At 39.0% G+C, this 10,007-nt stretch overlaps 1 protein-coding gene across 4 annotated transcripts in view; it reads left to right on the top strand.

The window, feature by feature from the left end:
• Positions 1 to 716: 716 nt before the first annotated feature.
• Positions 717 to 10,007, top strand: part of camkk1a (calcium/calmodulin dependent protein kinase kinase 1a) — a 74,200-nt gene continuing 64,909 nt past the window's right edge. For 3 of the 4 annotated variants that reach the window (XM_039675218.2, XM_039675215.2, XM_089130293.1), the window contains exon 1: positions 717 to 1,339. The gene's annotated coding sequence lies outside the window, so the exon portion shown is untranslated. The remainder of the gene's footprint in view (positions 1,340 to 10,007) is intronic. The other variant, XM_039675220.2, reaches the window with a different exon arrangement.

Here is a 10,007-nt window from a genome sequence, read left to right as displayed (position 1 = left end):
CATATTAAAGCTAAAGGATTTATGACGTCTTGAGTTCGTGTGTTATATGAACGATAAAGGGTGCCATGTGCATAGTATTTCGCCGTTTTGTCATATAGCATTTGTCACCTATATGACGCTAAAGGATGAGAACAGGCTGAATATTTACCCAAAATCACTCTGGTCTTGTTTCTATATTCTGCAGCCTTTCTCTTTTTATCATACACTTCGTATACATTTTTTCCCGTTCGACCCTCAGCCATTTTCAAAGGAATGGCTGAAACCGTAACTTATCACACATTATACACCTGGAAGTGAAAACTATATAGGGACGAGCACGTACGACGGCCTTACGTAAACATGTCACCAGAAGGATTGACACTTAGGTGGACCAATAGTACCCACCCATAAAAAAAATTCTCCGCTATACCTTTAATGTTTTAATTAAAACATAAAAAATAAGCCAATACAATGACCCATCAGGCTGAACCAGCATTTGGGTTAAAAAATAACCCAGCCTTTTTTTTCTTCAAAAGTACTTATCCAGCACCAACCTAGTTTCCATGGTGATATAAAAAACACCTGTGTGTCCTGGACCTTGTGTAATGCTCACCAGTTAGATTTGATCAGAAAGAGTTTTTCAGTTTTGTCTGCAGTATGAAAAAGACATTAGAGAGCAGGCTGTGGGCGTGTCGTCTGAAGCTGAGACTAGTGTGCCACGAACCCGTCGGGCTTTAGGACCCGCCCATAGTAAAATACAGGGAAATGTTTGATAGATCGTGAAGTTCATTCAAGCTTTCAGCCAGCGTGGTAATGTTACACATGATAAGAGACGCAAATGAATTCCCCGTAATTCGCAGACTGATCTTTAGCGTTGCTCGTAAACGGGAGCCGATGACCGTGACCATGTGTGACGGGCTGTAGTGTTTGCAGTTGCTCTGGCTCACTCGCTCGGTCGGGGATCTGTCAGCAGTGCGGAAGAGAGGGAGAAAGAGGGATGGGGCAGATATATGCCATCAAACTGACTCACAAGAGACTGAAATGATGCGGAGATTTCGTCGCGCCATAAAGCTCGAACACAATTCAACAAAATAAGAGGCAGAACCATGCTTGCTCGGATATAGACCCGTGAGCGACAGCTAGACAGCAGTCAATGACATTGATGAAGCCAGCTGTCACTCACACGCTCCCGAAGCCTCGACACACGCCGAGGGTCTTTGGAAGCTCGATTTTGGAACTGAAACTTTTTTTTCAAACATCAAAACAGATTTATTGGAGTGTCTTCTGCGAGAGCCAAATCGAAAGCAACTTAGCTGTGATCGGGAGATTGTTGAACAAAGACACGCGACCAAGTTAATAGGTGAGTGCAGTTATATCAATCAGCATGCATGGAGACAGTGTTTTGTTTCGGTCATCTACAGCGGCCGGTGGCCGAGCGAGGCACTTGGCAGGAAGACAGTGGAGAAGCTGTTGCAGTGTTCTGTTTTTAACAATGCGGTTACTTTAGTGTGGAGACTGAGCCGAAGGGGCGGGTTCCTACTCCCAGAGTCCCCTTCTGTCACTTGAACTGCACTGTATTCATGGTATAGAGCAGTTAGTGCAGCCAGAAACAACGCTTTGTGTGTTGCCATATGACACAGGGTGTGCAAGAACGGAAGTCCAATAAACTGACGCGAAACATTAACCATTACATTTGTTTCTTTATAGCTCTGTCAATTCTTTTAATACCGTTTTGGGTTTCGACAGAAAGTTTTAATGATAAAGAATCAGAAAAAAGGGCAAATATTTATTAAATAAAGTACGAAATTAATTAAACGATAACTTACTTAGTGATGACACGCAGCATTGCAACACTGCACAGGCTACTATAGTTGTAATGTAGGGTGTGGGCGACAAATCGCGGTCACCATTGATTTCTATGGGAAGGGTGATTTTTTTTTTCTCCAGTTAAAAGAAAAATCTTCAGCCACCATAAAACAAGACTGCAATCATTGAAATTCAGAAAGAAAATATGACTGGAGTCAATAGATGCCTGTAGCATAGTAATTTCATTGCTGATTTTATTACAGGTAAATTCAGTCTGAATGTCTCACTCAAAGGTTAAATTGGTAGATGTGGAGCTTGGTAGATGTTGCTCTATGCTCTGAAATAGCTGATCATATTTTTTGTTTATTTATTGCTTAGTCTATATTCTGATGTGGCAGTCTACTCAAACAGGCAGCCTTTTTCTTTTAAAGGGGTCATATAGAGAATGAGGAGTCACGTGCCTATTTGGGCAGGGTCTGAGCCGGTCGTCCATGATGGTAGGAGACGCTATCGGTTACCAGGGGCAATGCCTTTAGAACACATAGACGCGACTAAACGTTCCAGAGCTCTTAAATTTTCGCGCATTTATTATTTTGGCAGGACAGAGACGGATCTAAGAATACGAGAAAAAAGGAAGAAAGTAAAGCAATGCTGAAATATAAGGCGAAAGAAAAGGGACCTTACAGGAACAAACTCACACAAATTGCAAAACAGCTGTATTTGGAGAAGCAGCATCAATATATTTATTCTTTTTCACTAATAACAGTATTATTATTTTATTATTATTACTTATGTTGTCCATGAAACTTATGTTGTCCAAATAGCCTATGTATTTCAGTTCTCAATAAATATTGTTAAGCCATATCAAGTTGTTTCAAACATTTATTTCAATGAAATAAAAAAGTAATGAACAAGGCACTCAAACAACACTTTTGCATATGTTCGTTAAGGCACAGCAAACAGTGACCAATGACAATCGTATACTAAAGGCATCAGCAAACCCAGCAATCCGGCGTCTTCTCATCAGGTTAGACTCTCCCTCCTGTGTCCATTTCGGTAACCCCAAAAACTTAATTCCATTGTTTCTATGTTTTCCAAATGTATCGTGTGAGTTACTGGAGGAGTTTTTAACGCAGCAGCAGTTACTTCCAGGCATGGTAAAACAGTGCGGTATTGCGAGAAACTCCTCTACTACCGAGCTAAAAACTCACGTAATCAATACTGTTTTGCCGTGGGAAACCTACCAACATGGCGGAAAGGGGAGGGGCACTGTAAAATGACGTTAACTCCTCATTCTCAATAATGTCATTGTTAAGTTAATATGAATGTTTAGGGTCTAAATGAAAACTTTGTGATATACTGTTGTTTTTAGCTGCTGCTTTTCTTCTAGCCAGCATGATGGATGATGACTGATTTAAATTCGTATTTTTTTAAATTATTACGCCTATAATTGTATAATGTGAAAACCCCCATTATGTCTTTGTGTGTGCAAACCGATGTTTTAGGTTGGTTTTGCACACCCTGATTTAGGTCACTTGTATAGAAGGGTATATGAAATAGTAATTTCAGTACAGATAATGTAAGATAATATAGGGTTGGTTTGGTCTGAATTATTTGGGGCTATAAAACAATTTTAGGATACATTACACGCCACTGACCTGTTGGCTTGGTTCTGTAACACACACCAGATTGCTGTCCCTTCTGCCTCTGTAAATCCAATCCTCATTGACTGTATTGATTCTACTTTACTTGAAGAATAACTCAGTTTCGCCAAACAGGAATGCCATGAAACATGAACAATGCGGTTAAATACAGCTGCTTTGGTCTTACTGAATAGCTCTATCTCTATACTGAGTGTAGAGTACAAGTACAACAGACATTTTTTATCTGCTTTAATTGCCAATTAGGTGGCTGTTCTCCAAATGTAAGCTGATAGATCCAGTATTTATCATTTTTAGTGCACCATAGCCAGCCAGTCGCAGGGGCCACTGAGAGCTGGATATGAGAGAATAATTCAGAGGTTGTACTGTACATCTATTGGCGGCAGTTCAGCAGTGCTCAGTCGCTCCTGGTGAGTGTGAGAGAAGATGCAGTGAGCTTCCTGTGTGTCTGTGAGTTTGTTAAACTGATAACACATAATCCGCCTTTATTAAAATGCGAGCAAGAATCAGACTGATCTGTCAGTCAGTATGTTGTCAAATATGCTAACCAAAGACAGAGTTGAGCTGTGAGTGCAGACAGTTTGTGGTAGTCTTTGTGTGAATATTTTACTAGCTCTTTCAGAACAGTGTCTTGCAGATAACTAGCCTATATGAATATTAATTTGACACCATCATTCTATAGCTAAATATGACAGCAGTGACCGATTCATTTTGTACTTAATTGTGTCACGTCAGCACTACTACACCGCCTTTTATCATGAGTTTTAAAGTTGTATATAGGCTGATCAGATATGAAAAAATTCATAATTTTAAAATGCCCATTATTGCCCTCTCAATGTCGACGTTAAAAATGCATTTGCGACCCTTTTTATTTAATAATTTTAACTTTATTGTTCTGATTAAAAGTGCTTTTCAAGTTTGCTCAATCCTAAGGTAGTAATCTGTTAAATTGCTAATCAAAGAATGACTGAACAGAAAACACAAAGAAAAAAAATGAAAGGTTTAATTTTCAATTTAAAATTCATTGTGACTTTAAATGGACCAGCAAATCCTGCCATGAAAGTTTTATTTTTTTAAAAGAGGAACACAATATGGAGCAAAGTTGTGTGCAGACTTGTCTCATTGCCTGGGCGAAAATGCAGCAATGTCACCTCTGCTTTGGGTTAACACTGATTCAGCAATAAAAGACACTGGAGAATACTGTGCGCCTCCTCCTCTGTGCATACACAAACACACATCTCACCTCTAGTTCCTCTTCTCTGCTTGTGGAGCGTGAGTGAGCGAAGCCATAGTGTTTACTACTGTCAGAGACGCGAGAGAGGGTGGGGCGGGGGCACAACAAGAGAGTTGATGAACCTTTGTTGTGCTGCTGTCACACGTTTCGGAAGGTGGGAGAGAAGCACAGAGAACTGGAGTGTAACAACGTGTCAGGAGGTAAGACATTTGAAGAGGCTGTGTGAAAGACAGTGAAAAAACCTTTGAAAGTAAGTGTAGTTGGGACATTTTAAGACATTACAAACACAAAGAAACATTAAAATGATCTTGATAACACTTTATAATACGATTAGGTTGAATGAACTAACAGTGAATGCTATTTTGAAAGCATTTTTGATTGTTATTGTCGTTTTCTACATAGGCCTATACATTTATAAATTAACATTGAAAGAAATTGAATTAACGATAGAACATTTCTGAATTTACGATAACAGTAATAGTTTCTGTAAACAATTGCTGCTCATTGTATCTGATACCTAATGAATTAACTAATATTAACAAACTGAACTTTAAAGTGTTACCCCATTACGATTTAATATACACCCATATGAAATTAATTCAGATCAGTTCAGCATGCTTGTTATTTTGTTTTGCTAAATTTTGCTGACTCCAACTCTGCACATTATTTCTAGCAAGATTTGATTCTCATCAGCGGTGAACTAGAACAAAGCTTGTAATCACCACCCTGGTATTTTGTATAAACAAGAAGTGATTGCGCACGTACTGAAGCATAAGTCTTTTATTCCCGCTTACTTTTTGCCGAGATTACTGTGCATTTGTGAGTTAAATTAGTTCGCTTAAAGACTCCACATCATGCATCCTTTGTAATCCTTGTGTTAATTCTATAGCGCAGGCTTTGTGATCTCTCTGTGTATTGAGATAAAGACGGGTCTTTTGTCATCGCGGGGATCTGCATCAGAACTCCAGTGATGCTGCCTATGACATGCCTCAGTCATACACGTCCCTCTTATCCCCAGTAATTGCACTACAAGTGTTCAGTAAGACCAGGATTTATGCGTGGGTTTCTGACATTTTATTAAAAAAACGTACTTCATCATTTCCTTTTGTACTACTATGTCCCGACAATGTAAAATGTACATAATGGAACACATTTTTAGGATTATAAAATACGTAATGTCTATTCTGACAATGTGATTGGTCATTTCTAATGGCGCAAATACATTACAATGCAGTACAAAACGGCTATATTTAATGAATGAACCATTATTTTTGCTATCCATCCTCTTATGTCAAGTTCTATACATCTTATGTTGGTTGTAATGTTACAATGAAATGTGTCTGTGCAGTAAACCATTTCAGAGCTCTCGAGTATAGTAGCTAATTATTCACTCTCAGACCTATTGTTTATTAGTCTCTGAGGTTGATTCTCTATCTTTTTTTAAGGGATCTAACCTGCAATCCAGGGGTCTCTCTTTTCTATTACTGAATATACTTTTTTTTTAAATGTATGTCAACAGAATTAGTTAACCTTTTGAACTTTACATCATTGTGTGGTGATGACTAATTTAAATTATAACTTTTTTTTTAGAAAGTACTATAGATTTTTGTTATCAGCCATAACATAATAATTATTTGCATGAAATAATTGAAATAATGCTAGCTATTTTTATTTATTTATTTATTTATTATTGCCAGCCTCATTTCAATTATATATATTAATGTTATAAAACAGTTGAGATGATCTCCTGTTTTTGCAGTCCTTATACTGTCAAAACAGTGTGATTCTGTGGAATAAGGGATTCCAGAAACCCAGAGGGTTGTTGACACGTCTTCCACTGTATTTGGTTTAGTGACGCTTGAGTGTGTTTCCCCAGTATACACATGAGAATAAAGCAGTCATCTAGGACAGGCCTCATCAACTGCAGCATGTGTGTTTGTGTCTGGCTGTGCCTAATTGTCCATGACTTTCCTGTATTTTGCTTTCATATAAGGCTTGTTTGTATATCCTTTGGAAAGTTTGAAAGATAATCTAACTATTCTTTCTGCTTTCTTAAAATTACCACCAGTTATGATTGTGCAATGCAAAGCTACAAGGATATGTAAACCTCCCCAAGCATTCATGTAAAAATCAGTCTGTAATTGTACCTGCATGGCAGAGCCAGAGACTTTTCAACCTAGTGCTTATCAGTTAGCAGTGAGACTGTAACTCATGCCCTTGAAAAGGCCACAGATACACTGTTTGTGTTCCTGCCCCCTGCTGCATGTGTCAAAAGGGGACAACACATCACATTGTCTGTCTGTCTGTCTATAGCCCCTTTACACCTGGGATAAACATGCATTCCATGTCCAGATAACATCTGAATGTTCTTTAGCTGGATTGTATTTATCTCCACCTACAGTACCTGTTAAAAAATGGCTCATAATGCATCAGAGGCTGTGCTAACGAAATGTTACATCATTTACCAGATTTTAAAAGCATTGGCAGATGATTCACAAGGCTATTCATAATTTTGTCAGATAAAATATCTATCGATTGCTCAATCATATCACATGAAGACAAGTGAGCAGCAGAACTCTACATCGTGACGAAGAAAAAATCTCTTTGAATGCTGAATTTATGCATCACGTAAATATAATTGATGGCGGTCTGTTGGATTATTAGAAAATAATGCACACCCAAGGTGCTAATACACGTTGTTTTGGAATGAGCAATGGAGGCGTGGTAAAAAATGCAAAAGAAAGTAGTCCTGCGCTCTTATGTAAATTCCACAAAATCATTTTAGAGCTAGTAGCGGAGGCTAGAGCCATTGATAGCAGTTATTAGAGGTAGGGAGATAAGCATGTTTGAATTCGCTAAATATGTGCATCTCTCAACATTGTTCCGCAGCAGCGTCTCTACTAATAGCGAAACTCTTACCTGTAGTTTATCTGCTTTAAGAACAGCGCTGTTATAACCTCACTAGTGAGAAGTGTAATGTACTGTAGGCCTACTGTAGCTTTTTAAGTTGTTAAATGGTTAGTTCACCCAAAAATTCTGTCAGTAATTACTCGCAGTCAGGTTTTTCCAAAGAAAGTTTTTTTCCAAAGGGTAAGACTTTCGTTCATCTTCGGAACACAAATTAAGATATTTTTGATTAAATCTGAGAGCTGGATCACTCCTCCATAGGCTTCTTAAGGGATCTAAACTTAAACTGGCTGGCCCAAAAGTTATGAAAGACATCGTTAAAATAATCCGAGTGACTACAGTGGCTCAATCTTAAGTTTATGCGATCAAAAAGTCAAGCGACAAAAAAAAAAAAAAAAAAAATAACGATTTTATTTAACTATTAATTTCCTCCTCTGTTGGCCTCGAAATTTCATTTGATAGGGCCCCTCGAGACCTACGGACGACCCGAGTTTGAAATTTTTTCGTCTTGTGGTTTTCGAGATAATGGGGAAAAACAGAATTTCCCGTTCGTTCGGTGGGTGTGGATGTCACCCATGTCTCCGGGGGGACTTCCAGGACCCCGGGGGCCACCTGGCCGTGCCCGAGGACGGTGCACCTTCCTGGGCGTGCCGTTAGAGCCTCTGGGGCCCTGGAAGTCCCAACCCACTGCACGTTTTTGCACTTTGAGGAATTTTCAGACTCAGAAAAGGGCCCCGAGTTAAACTACGCAAAGCTTCTAGGTTTTAAATAAGAAAATCACAAAAAAAAAAAAATCATATTAAGTGTGCTTTTTTACAACTGAGTGTTTGTTTTGGAACCTTTTGCAAGAGGTGTTCTTGGTCCAGTTTCAAACGAACACTGGAACGGTTTGAATTTCTGTCCAATGAATGGATGACCTTAGCACACGTGTGGTTTTGTTTACAAATTTTGGTTCACTTACAAAAAGGGCAGTGTGAAAGCGAACCACACCAAGCAAACAAACTAACATTGTTTTTGGTCCGGACCAAAGCAAGTGAACTAGTGGACTTTCCTGGTATGAATAGAGAATATTGCTGTCCAGATGAAGCTGATTCCTGCTCTAGCTTTATAACATAGTGTTTGTGTGTTTCTTGACCTTGGTCTTGACACAGTAATCCTCTAGACAGTGCTGGCAGATCCAGAGAGAGAGAGAGAGAGAGAGAGAGAGAGCGCATTTGAATTTGCTGCAATATTAATATGAATGTAGTATATAATTTAACAGCGGGAATGACGGCTACATTCGTATAGTGTCTCGACAGTTACAATAAGCTCATGCAGCGAACCTGTCAATTATCTTGATGGATGACACAGAGAAAACATTGACCATAAGAGGACAGTTACTCGCATGTGACTTTCGTGAACACATTTTGAAAGGTTGCCTTGTGAAAGCGAACCGAACCAAGAAGAAAATGCCCCATTGTAACAAATTAAGTCACTGTTTCAGAACAAAACAAATAACCTATAGGTGTGAAAACGTTATACTAAGTGTAAAGTGGGGCCTATCAGTCTTCGTCAGGTAAAAAAATAATAGAAATACCATTTCTGGATGGCGCTGTGTAGTGCAAAAACAGCGTTTTAAAACAAAAAGCAGGGTTTGTATCTCTGTGATGCAAGCCAAAAAACGGTTTCATGTGAGCTCAGTGGCAGTGTATTTTTTTGTCTGTTTGTGGAGTTAAGAACCCAGCGATCAGCCATGCGCCCCACTAGTCACTGTCTCTAGGCTCTTCTGAGCTTCCTTTAAAGAGAGAGAGAGAGAGAGGATCAGTGGGAAAGGGAAAGGAAGAGGGAGGGAGGGAGGTGAGTTAGACATTCAGTATGCTAATGAGATTTAGGCCACTCAGTTGCAGTTATCAGCCAGATAAGTTTCAATGTTAAACATTCAATATTTAAAGTTTTCAGGGAACACCAATGAATCAAATTAGTTTTTTCAAATCCCTGTTTTTATATTTCACATATTAACCTGTTTCTGTTTCTCTTTAAAAAAAATCGCACCGGAAGTACTAGGTCATCCTGGTACTTTTCACCAACTGTTTTATGCACCGTATGTATTCGGACATACAGTACTACTCCGCTCACACACTGTACTGTTTTTTGCCTATACAGTATATAGTATGAATGTAAGTAGGCATATTCAGAGACAGGGAGTTACTTTTGTCACCACAACGTAATGTGGAAAGAGTCACAAATTCTCCACCACAGACTGGTGTCACGCGATCAGTGGCTGGAAGGAAGCTCATGATGACGAAAGGAATAGGGAACTATAACAGTCTTTAATGAATCTACAAAGAATACTCTGGAGATAAATGTGAATACAACCACCTTAAACACTGGCGATACCTGACAAAGGAACCAAATGATACCCTGAAAATCATGGGCAGCGT

The sequence above is a fragment of the Pimephales promelas genome, chromosome 4 (genome assembly GCF_988280905.1).
Source record: "Pimephales promelas chromosome 4, fPimPro1.hap1.1, whole genome shotgun sequence".
In the NCBI taxonomy this organism is placed as follows: domain Eukaryota; kingdom Metazoa; phylum Chordata; class Actinopteri; order Cypriniformes; family Leuciscidae; genus Pimephales; species Pimephales promelas.
The sequence above is the reverse complement of the archived record's forward strand: the minus strand, read 5'-3'. Positions and strand labels throughout refer to the sequence as shown.